The sequence below is a fragment of the Lactuca virosa genome, chromosome 7, assembly GCF_052849685.1.
Source record: "Lactuca virosa cultivar CGN04683 chromosome 7, Lactuca_virosa_CGN04683_v6, whole genome shotgun sequence".
Classification (NCBI taxonomy): Eukaryota; Viridiplantae; Streptophyta; class Magnoliopsida; order Asterales; family Asteraceae; genus Lactuca; species Lactuca virosa.
Window position 1 is genome coordinate 85,759,614 of NC_136432.1, and position 12,140 is coordinate 85,771,753.

Consider the following 12,140-nt stretch of genomic DNA (forward strand, 5'->3'; position numbering starts at 1 on the left):
TGATCCTAAGATTTCTTAATATCACTCACTTAAGGGTGTTTAATGTACTAAGATCGGACTCTTTAAGGAATAATTAACCCTAAGGGTGTTCATTTTTAATTAGCCATGGCTTAACTTTAAGTTGAAGACAATTTTACACCACGAGACCCGTCGGTCAAGGTTGGAGCTAACAACGCTTGGTGAGGGTTGCCGAATCCTGACAACAGATCTAATTGAATCAATCCATAGTAACGATCTGTGTCCCAACTTAAACCTGATGAGTCCTTTTTCCTTGATTTCCCACTTTGAATTATCCCATTTCTTAACCCTTCCTAGGTTAACTCTATATGCCTAGTATGTATCAAATAAGATAACCATACAACTATGTATGGCTAAATGTGACAACCGTCAATTTTTGGTCAAGTCAAAGTCAACAAGTCAAACCGGTCAACTCATCTAACCCTTGTATGTTAGGGTTTCCATTACGTTTCTTATTGTACAACTCGCAATCTTAATACAAAGTATCACTTAGGGTTTTCACGTGTTCGGAAATTCTAAACCCTAATCAGGGCAAGTGATGAAACTATTCGATAAAACATTATTCCCTAACCCTCGGGGGCATATAACAATCATAACGAGACTTAACGGGATGTACAAACCTTGCGTTACGAAGCCAAACACTTAACAAGGTCGCAACCGAAGTCCCTCTCAATCTCTTTCACTCTATCTCTCTCTATTTGAAATCTCTCCCAAATCTCTCTCTGTATGAGAAATCTCTCCAAGTGTGTGAAATCTCTCCCAAATCTCTCTCTGTATGAGAAATCTCTCCAAGTGTGTGAAATCTCTCCCAAATCTCTCTCTGTATGATAAATCTCTCCAAGTATGTGAAATCTCTCCCAAATCTCTCTCTGTATGAGAAATCTCTCCAAGTATGTGAAATCTCTCCCAAATCTCTCTCTGTATGAGAAATCTCTCCAAGTGTGTGAAATCTCTCCCAAATCTCTCTCTATATGAGAAATCTCTCCAAATGTGTGAAATCTCTCTCAAATCTCTCTCTGTATGAGAAATCTCTCAAAGTATGTGAAATCTCTCCCAAATCTCTCTCTGTATGGGAAATCTCTCAAAGTGTGTGAAATCTCTCCCAAATCTCTCTCAAAATCTCTCTCAACTTTTTATAATCACTCGGAGCATCCCGACCCTTAATTTAGTCGAAAACCGCTCGAAAACGGAAGTTTACGCGAAAAACAGCTTTAAGGAGCCGAACCCTCTTAAGGAGCCGAAACCTCTTAAGGAGTCGAACCCTCTTAAGGAGTCGAACCTTCTTAGGAACCGAATCTCCCTTAATGAACCGAAACCTCTTAGAGCCGAACCTCTTAGAGGCGAAACCCTAAGAAGCGAAACCCTAAGAAGCCTCCTAGAACCAAACTCTGCTGAACCGAAACTGATGAAGAACCGAAACCGAACCTCGGAAGACCGAAGGTCCCTTCGGACCGAACCATCACCTTCGGCTCTGGCTGCTGGGACCGAACCTTCGGCCCAAATCCGAGAAGGCTCGCTGATTACCATTTTCTTCCCGGTTTTTGACCCAATCTTCATTTTAAGCTCGTTTTTCGTGATTTTAACGTGGGATTTTCACCCAAACTTATATTTTGACATATAAAACCCTAAATATTCATATTTTAATCATATTTTGAGGAAAATCATTTCCTAAGAATAAAATCTAGTTGGTGAGATATTTAGGTGGAGTGTTGACTTATCCTTTGGGCAAGGACACAAGTTACCTCCCATACCCACTCCTTGACTATTCCCAGTCACTATTCACCCCTACCTAGTCAACTATTGGTCCTTTGACACCCCTCCTCCAGCTGTAAAGGTTCATCAAAAGCTGAAAATCTCCCTTCTCCTTCCACTTTACTCACTCTCTCACCAAAGAGCAAACACTTTTCTCTCTCACTCTCCTCTCCAAATTCTCGAATTCTCCAGGAGTTCTAAGGCTTCTCATACACCTTGGTAAGTAAATCTCTTCCCACGCTTGATTTCCTTACACTTCTTCACTCAAATCATGAGTTCCTTACACAAATATCGTCATATTTGTTGTTAGATCTTCGAATCATCAAACATCTTCTAAGTGTTCTTGAGTTGAACACTTCTCTTCTTCATCATCCATCTTCTGAAATCACTCAAGTTGAGTTCATACCCCTACATTTTCATGTTTTCTTCAAGTTTTAGGGGGGGGGGATACAAGTTAAAACACCAAAAACTTAATTAAACTCAAACAACAACTTTCATCAGAAACGTTGAGTCTTATTCACAGACTGTTTTGACTATCTTAAAATTAATATCCTTCAAAACTGTTTAATATGAAAATAGTTCAGGTTCATACCTTTAAAATGACTACTTGCACATCTCCATACGATTTTTCTACGATTTATGGTAATTTTTACAAAACTGCCTATCATTTCAGAAACGAATTCGAACCAGTCTGTGAATATGAACATTTTAACACAATTTAAAGACTTCTAAAAATCATAATAAAAATTATGAATAAACTAGACACATTTTATGAACTCTCAGAATTTACGGATTCAGTTTCCGACTTCGTATGATTTTTCTAAAACAGTGTAGAAAGGTTAAAACTAGTTAACAACTTACAACTTTCATAACACTTTATAGTATGTTGAGCAAAGTGTATAACAATAAGTTCTAAATATTGAATGTATTTTCTTGTTAGTTTATCATCATAAACTGAAATTTAGTCATTCATGATAAGGTTTCTTCATTCATTTCGAACACATATAATAAACTACAATAAGCATAGTTTATGGATTTTTACTACATGAAAAAGGTTTTACTCTCAAGACAAATGGGTTTTTCATATACTACATGATAAACTATAATAGTAATAGTGTAAGGATTTTATATCACTAATTTATTCATAAAAGGTGATTTTACTTCCACCATGGAAGATGTTTTATAATCAAACTATGTGTAAACTAGTTAACGTAAGTTGTGAGACAATTCTCTCCCCGTAGGTTCGAGTACGAGATTCCAATTCATGTAAGTTATAACCAGAGTCTCTTGTAGGGAGAGCGTGATAATTGTGTATAGATCTATATTGGGATTGACACCCCACACCTCGCTGCTAGCTACAGCCGGACCGGCAGGTCTGCGGGTGACAAGAGTCATAGGATCTTAACGTCTGAAAAACGTTGTTGTAGGTTATTTCTCATCATAGTATGGTTATAGTGACTCACATAGGGAGTTAACAATCTTTCAAGTTTACAGGGAAAATTCTACTTTGAAAAGAGGTATTACTTCTAAATTAAACGAGTTTATGTCGATTTAAACTTGCATGAATTACTTTAAGTATGGAAAAATACTTGTACATTTCGGTCTTCACATTTAAGACTACATGACTTTTATAAGGAAAATATTGGATTTTCCTGGGAAACATATTTCTATTAAAACTACATTTCATCTAGAATTGTTAGACTTCGGCTATAATTGCTAAGTGTATATGCTAGAGTTATATAAGAATCGAGTCACAGTTGACTTAGAATTGGTGGGCCCACCTTACTTCCTGTTCCTTGTTTGGTTGTGGACCTAGGGCAGACCCATTATATTCGACGGTTTATTTAACTTAAATTTTATATAACTTATATACACTGGGTGATTATAAAAGGAATCTATGGGTCTTTCTAGGGTTCATTATCGCATAACATAGGAGCATATATTTCACACTTAACAAAGAAAATATTGGATTTTCTGGAATCATACTCTATCGCTTTTACAAGGAAAACAACTTTTTCCTCAAACAAAACTCTTATGAACTCACCAACTTAATCGTTGACACTCTTTCAAAACTACTTGTATTCCCAGGAAATCAGTGAAACAGGAAACCAACAACATTTTGAGGATGGGACGTAAATCGTCAAACAGTTCATTTTGTCATCATAATTTAATTGATTTTGAAACATGTAAACATATACTATGGTGTAACCTTTTCAATTATATTTATGATGGTTGTATTTACTTTGAGCACTATTATACTCGTTGTTGTGATACTATACATGAAGTCCTCCACCCCCGGACGTTTCTGCCATCCTTGGTTTGGGGGTATGACACTAAACATGTCATTCCTAACATGTAGATACAATCAAGTGGTTGAGTATTAAATAAAGATAGAACATTTAACAAGAAAATGTCATTTGATGCTCATATACATCCAATGATAGTTGAAAACTTTGAAAGATAAGATCATGTTATACATCCAATGATAGTTGTAAACTTTGAAAGATAAGATCATGTTATACATCCAATGATAGTTGTAAACTTTGAAAGATAAGATCATGTTTAGTTATGATGAGATGTGTGTGGGTTATGGAGATATCACACGATGAACATTGTTTGGAGAAAAATAGTTGGAAAGAAACCCATGATGGAACATTCTATTTTATCTTACAATATTAAATGTCTTAACTTGTTTTGAAATGACTAAGTTGCCCTTAATGAAGGGTATTATAATTTAAAAGAAATGTTCCATAATTTAAGGGTATTATAATGAAAAGACCTAAATGCCTTACTACCCTTAATGAAAAGAAATGTTTAAATTATAATTTAAGGGTATTATAATGAAAAGAAATGTTTAAATTATAATTATATTTGAAAAGACATTACTACCCTTAATGAAAAGGGTATTATAATTTAAAAGAAAAGTTTAAATTATAATAATAATTGAAAAGACCTAAATGCCCTTAATGAAAGTTGATTAAATAAATAATTACTTTTGGAAAAACAACTAAGTTTTGGAAAATCCAACAGACTTCAACATCTTTTCCAACAATTTGAAACACAGATCTCCAGGATTGACGAAGTCGAAGAATTTTTCCACTTTGGTTGTAATCTTTCAGTAGTTAACTAATAATAAAGAAATACTAAGCATTGCCACCCCTGCTAAGCTTAGAAGAAGTGAGCGAGTTTTACCAAAACAGAGGATTCTTCAACGAGCTGATCTCTCTGATGGAAAGCGGTCTAGGGTTGGAACGGGCCCACATGTGGATTTTCACCGAGCTGGTGTTCTTTACGCGAGATACCGTCGTGAAAAGCTTATGGAGCATATTAATCTGTTTTCAACACGGCTTAATATTCCGAAGCTGATTAGGGCTTGTGATGAGCAACAACACTGGAAGGAGCTTACTTATTTGTATATTCAGTATGATGAGTTTGATAACGCTGCATCGACTGTGATGAATCATTCTCCAGACGCGTGGGATCACATGCAGTTTAAGGATATTGTAGTTAAAGTGGCGAATGTTGAGCTTTATTACAAAGCTATTCATTTTTACTTGCAAGAGCAACCAGATTTTATCAACGATTTTCTTAATGTACTTGCTCTTCGCGTTGACCATACCCGTGTCGTCGACATCATGCGAAAGGTTTGCTCCTTTTATTTATATAAAAACGTGTTTTTTATACTTGTATTGATTTTTGTGGTAACTACCAAATACTAATTACATATGTACAGGCAGGGTACCTTCCACTTGTGAAACTGTATATGGTTGCAATTCAGAGCAACAATTTGTGGAGGAGGAAGACTATGACAGGCTGCGCGAGTCTATTGACTTGCACGATAACTTTGACGAGATTGGCCTTGCACAGAAGGTGAGTTTGATTGCATAATTTGTTTTTGAAAAATGAAGTCAAGTCCTTTCGCATGATGTCGACGACATGGGTATGGTCAACACGAAGAGCAAGTACATTAAGAACATCGTTGATAAGATCCGGATAAATGAACAGATTTGTAATAAATGTAACACCCAAAAATTTCGGACAAATTTAAACTTTCAAAACATGTCAAGTTCATCAAAACATTACAACTTTGTTTTCAAAATACATTCTATTAGAGTATTCCCATAAACATAAACATAACAGGAGGAGCTGTACGATCATGCCTTCGCCTGGCTGCGATCCCCTGATGTACCTGAAACAATAAACTGAAACTGTAAGCCCGAAAGCTTAGTGAGTTACCCCCAAAATACCGATACACATACAGTCCACATAACCATGTCAGCAATAACATATCATAACAAACTGAACAGAACAGCACATAACGGGTCCACAGCCCTACAGACTGAAATACCCACGAGCCCGCAGTACGAGTCTCCTTTAGCCCGTAACTGGAATGCTCCCGAGCCCACAGTACGAGTCTCCTTTAGCCCGTAACTGGAATGCTGCCGAGCCCACCGTACGAGTCTCCCTTAGCCCGTAACTGGATTGCTCCTAGGGTTTGTTGGCTACCGCACGAAGCAGTACAACCTCAACCCATCCCATATAACAAACACATATCATAACCACTGAGCATGCAATAATCACATAACATCACAGGTAGTCCTACAGGTCTACCTAACTGGCATAACCACTATCATGCAAAACTAACTCATACTCAACATCTAACACTGCTAGGATAACATATCCAATGGGCCGACCTTGGTGCCTTAGACCCCTTAGTATAGTGAGGATAACTCACCTCGCAAATGTCGACCCAGAAGATAAAACCCAACTCTCGAATCACTTGGCACAGGCTCCACCACCTAATACCATAGCACAATATACTCATAAGTCCTTAACCTTATAAGGTACTCCATAACCCACTAGTCAACCCCTGGTCAAAGTCAAAGTCCTCAGTCAAGGTCAACAGTCCATGTTGACCTTACTCGCCGAGTACCCTCAACTACTCGTCGAGTTCCTTGAAGCACTATCCCACTCGCCGAGTCATCGAGGTGACTCGTCGAGTTTCTCCGATTCTCGACCAACTCTAAGGCCACCTGTCGAGTTTTCCTTTTTGCACACGACGGACACACACACATTCATAACTTGGGGAAAACTCATCCGACTCGCCGAGTTGTTCATCCAACTCGTCGAGTTCACGGCCATCTTCATGTGACTCGCCGAGTCAACCTTGCGACTCGCCGAGTCCATTCAGTCCTTTTTCCATACAGACTTGTTTTGAGCCATGCAACGGCTCCAAATCACAGATCCAAGCTTCTAGGGCATGCTTATCACGTAAAGTTGCAAACTTTACGTGCATGCATGTCTATAAAGGCTCTAAATGCCTATTTTAAGTTCTTAATGGAACTTCATGCTCAAGAGGGACCTTAATCATGACCAAAACTGAAACTTTATGCTTATAGAATCCAAGGAGGGTCCAAATATGAAGTTACAACCTCAGATCTAGCCCATAGCTCATCTTTCCAACTTAATATCTCACTAAAAACCCTAAAACTCAACCAATATCTGTTCACAAAGAAAAGGCGATTTGGTTACCTCCAGAAGATGATAACTGAGATAAGAGTTGATTCCCACACTCTACTTGCTCCAATCTCCTTCTCCTATAAGCCTTCTCCCTCCAAGGATCCTCTCTTCAAGCTTCAAACACACAATGGGCACACACACACACACGTATTAGGGTTTTAAGGGGCTCTCAAAGACTGCAAGGAGGCCATAGGAGGCTTATCATTCCTTAAATAAGGTTTCATCTGCCAGCTCCTACTCGTCGAGTCCCTTAGTGGACTCGTCGAGTAGGTCACTAAACACGCGTTCCAACCTCGCTGCTACTCGACGAGTAGGGCAACCAACTCGTCGAGTAGGTCATTAAACCAATTAACCTTTTATTTAAATCCATACCTGGAATCGGGGAGTTACAATTCTCCCCCACTTGAACTAGATTTCGTCCTCGAAGTCTGCTGCAGCGAATAACTCCGGGTAATGCTCCCGCATTTCGGCCTCCGTCTCCCACGTCCACTCGGACCCCCTTCGATGCTCCCACTGTACTTTCACCAAAGATATCTCCTTATTCCTCAGAATCTTCATCTTCTTCTCCAAAATGGCCACAGGTCTCTCCACATAGTTTAGGCGCTCATCGACCTGAATATCATCCAGCGATACTACTGCCTCCTGGTCCATGATGCACTTTCGCAGCTGCGAAACGTGGAAAGTGCTGTGTATCCGACTAAGCTCCTCCGGCAGCTCTAGCCTGTAAGGCACCTTGCCAACCCTGACAATGATCCTGAACGGCCCAATATATTGGGGGCCCAATTTTCCCCTCTTCCTGATGCGAATCACGCCTTTCCAGGGCGAGACCTTTAGGAGTACCATGTCACCCACCTGAAATTCCAACTCAGATCGGCGTCTGTCGGCATAATTCTTCTGCCGACTTTGAGCGGTCTGCAAACGCTGTCTAACCTGCTGGATCTTTTCGGTAGTCTGCAAGACTACCTCCGTACTACCCATCACTCTATGTCCAACTTCACCCCAACAGACCGGGGTGCGACATCTCCGCCCGTACAACAGCTCGAATGGCGGGGCGCCAAGGCTAGAATGATAGCTGTTGTTGTAGGCGAACTCCGCAAGCGGTAGGTGAGAATCCCAACTCCCACCGAAATCAATGACACACACCCTCAACATGTCCTCGAGGGTCTGAATAGTCCGTTCGCTCTGGCCGTCTGTTTGCGGGTGGAATGTTGTGCTGAAGTGCAACCGCGTGCCCAGCTCCTCGTGAAACTTTTGCCAGAAGCGGGAGGTAAACCTGACATCCTGATCAGAGACAATGGAAACAGGAACCCCATGGCGAGTATCCACCGCTATCCTCATACATACCGCGGGGGTGGAAGACCCAGCTGACTTGCGGCTCAAAGCATCCGCAACCACATTCGCTTTTCCGGGGTGGTAAAGGATCTCACAATCTAGTCCTTGACTACATCCAGCCACCTGCGCTGCATCATGTTCAGGTTCGGCTGATCCATGATATGTCTCAAGCTCTTGTGATCCGTGTAAATGGTACAGCGGACCCCATAGAGGTAATGTCTCCATATCTTGAGGGCGAACACTACCGCCCCCAGCTCCAAGTCATGCGTAGGGTATCTCGTCTCATGCGGCTTCAGCTGCCGCGATACGTAGGCTATCACTCGTCCTCTCTGCATGAGGACCGCCCCTAAACCTGTGATGGATGCATCACAGAACACCACAAAATCCTCAACTCCCTCCGGGAGTGTCAATACTGGTGCCTCACATAAACGCTGACGGAGGGTCTCAAACGCCCTCTGCTGCTCGGGACCCCACCGGAAATCCACCCCCTTCCTCGTCAGACGAGTGAGGGGCACTGCAATCTTGGAGAAATTCCGTATGAATCTCCGGTAGTACCTTGCCAATCCCAGAAAGCTCCTAATATCTGAGGGAGATTTCAGAATCTCCCACTGCATAACCGCCTCGATTTTGGCCGGATCGACCAAAATCCCCTCCTGGTTAACGAGATGTCCGAGGAACTGGACCTCTCGTAACCAAAACTCACACTTCAAGAACTTGGCGTACATCCGTTCTCATCTCAGAACTCCCAACAGCTCTCGCAGATGCTCCTCGTGCTGCTCTCGGGTCTTGGAATACACCAAGATATCATCTATAAACACTATGACCGAGCGATCAAGCATCGGTCTGCAGACCCGATTCATCAGGTCCATGAACACCGCTGGCGCGTTGGTGAGCCCACACGGCATCACCACGAACTCGTAATGTCCATAACGAGTTCGGAACGCGGTATTCTCCACGTCCTCCTCTCTGACCCTGACCTGATGATACCCAGACCTCAAATCTATCTTGGAAAACCAAGATGCGCCCTGTAACTGATCGAAGAGATCGTCTATCCTCGGGAGTGGGTAACGGTTCTTCACCGTCAACTTATTCAACTCCCGGTAATTAATACACATCCGGTGCGAACCGTCCTTCTTCCGGACAAAAAGTATCGGTGCTCCCCATGGAGAACTGCTAGGTCGAATGAACTGCTTGCCCAACAGTTCCTGTAACTGTGACGACAGTTCCTGCATCTCTGGTGGTGCCAATCGGTACGACACCTTAGCGATAGGGGCCGCACCTGGCACCAGGTCGATCCTGAACTCGACCTGCCTCTCCGGAGGTATCCCTGGCAACTCCTCTGGAAACACATCTGCGAACTCCCTGACTACCGGTACATCGGAAACCGAAATCTGATCCCTGACTCGCGTATCTACCACATACGCTAGATAACCCGCACACCCATGCTGAATGTACTGTCGAGTCCTGGCAGCTGAACAAAACCCTGATCCTACTCTGGTGCCCTCGCCATATACAATCAGTTCTCCCCTCTTGGGGTTCGAACTACCACTCGCTGGCCCTCGCAATCAATCATAGCACCGAACCGACTGAGCCAATCCATGCCCACAATCACCCACACCTCCCCCATGGGGATCGGAATCAAATCTATTGGAAAGGATACCCCGAAAATCTTCAAGTCACACCCTCTATAAACTGAAGAAGCAGAAACCCCGTGCTCGTTGGCGATAGACACTCGCAACGGACACTCTAGCTCGCCCACAGGCGCACTGAACTCCCTACTAAACAACTGAGATACGAAGGACCGACTCGCCCCCGAGTCAAATAAGACCAAAGCAGGCAAGGAGTTCACTAAAAACGTACCTAACCACAGGTACAACAGATAAGCATACATCAGATATAGGAAACAAGATAAAGGATAGAAACATACCAGCAACCACATCTGGTGCTGCTCTGGCCTCCTCCGCTGTAAGCTGGAAGGCACGACCCTGAGCCTTCGAGGCTCTGCCCTGACTGGTCTCCCATCCGTGATCCTCAAAGTAGCCGGCGCTGGAGCCTGCGCCGGTTTGGCGGCGAGTAAAGGGCAGTTGGCCTTCAAATGGCCAACCTGATCACAATGGTAACATAACTTCATACTCGGTATCGGAACGGCCTGGCGACAATCCTTCGCATAGTGCCCCTCCTTGCCACACCTGTGGCACCCACTGCTGGCTCGACAAACACCAGAATGACCCTTGCCACACTTCCCACAAGTGCGGCTCTACTGACCCCCAGTCCTAGTATCAGCGCTCTTAGACCGCTTCGGCGCCGGCTGAGAATGTGTCGGGGCCTGCCGCTGTTCTCTCAACTGCTGCTCAATCTCCAACTCACGCCGTCTGGCGGCCTCTTGCAACTCTAGAAGAGTATCACATCGCTGGGTAGACACAAACTGGCGGATATCCGTCTTGAGCATGCTCAGATAACGGGTCATTTGAGCCTGCTCTGAAGCAAACTCCGGGCAAAACATCGCCCTCTCAGTGAATATCCGGGTGATCTCCATCACCGACTCCCCATCTTGTCTCAAACTCAAAAACTCCTGTGCCAATCGCTCCCGCTCAACCCGTGGAATGTAACGGGTGCTGAACATATCCCTGAACTGCTCCCAAGTAACAGCAGCTCTCTGATCATCAGTGTACGACCCAGTTGCAAGTCTCCACCAGTCCTTGGCCCCAGACCTAAGCAGGTTCAGAGCACACCTGACCTTCTGGTCAGCAGGACACGAGCAGGTGAAGAAACACCCCTCCACATCTGAAATCCATCTCATAGCCTTGATGGGATCCTGCGTCCCATCAAAAGTAGGGGGCTTCGTGTTATCGAAGTCCCTGTACTGAAAACCTCTACCAACTCCTCCTCCTGCCGCTGATACAGCTGATGCAGCTGCTGCGGCGGCTGTCTCTGCAAGGGCTGCATAGCGCTCATCAAAATACTCCACCATGGCGGTCTTAATCAACCCGAACATCTCCGGTAACTGAGCCCGGAATGCAGCAGCAACCTCATCATGCAGGATCCCTCGAATCCTGGCATCCAACTCCTCTGTACCCATCTGCACCACCGGCTCGGGTGCTTTCGGCCCCTCCCGGCCTCTGTCCCCTGATCCTGATCCCGAACCGGATCCAGCCACAAAGCACCTCGTCATCACCATTCTGAAACATACCACAAGATATCAGATAATCCATATAAATAACTGGGAGCCAACTCCCTACTAACCCTAGGGATTGTGACTTACTTGACACGCGTATGGGTCTTGTGCTTTCAGTAGTACGGGCCCATACTACCTTCCACACCTACCCATATTTGTCTCAAGCATCATCACAATGCCCTACACAACATGGCGAGCGCTCAATTCTCACCCCTAGAGGAATGCTAAATATCTCATAACTGGCCTCCCGGCCTCTCACTATCCACCCATCCACCAACTGCCACACGACCCTCCATTGGTGCCAGTTAACTATTGCATGAATACAATCACATACCACATGACT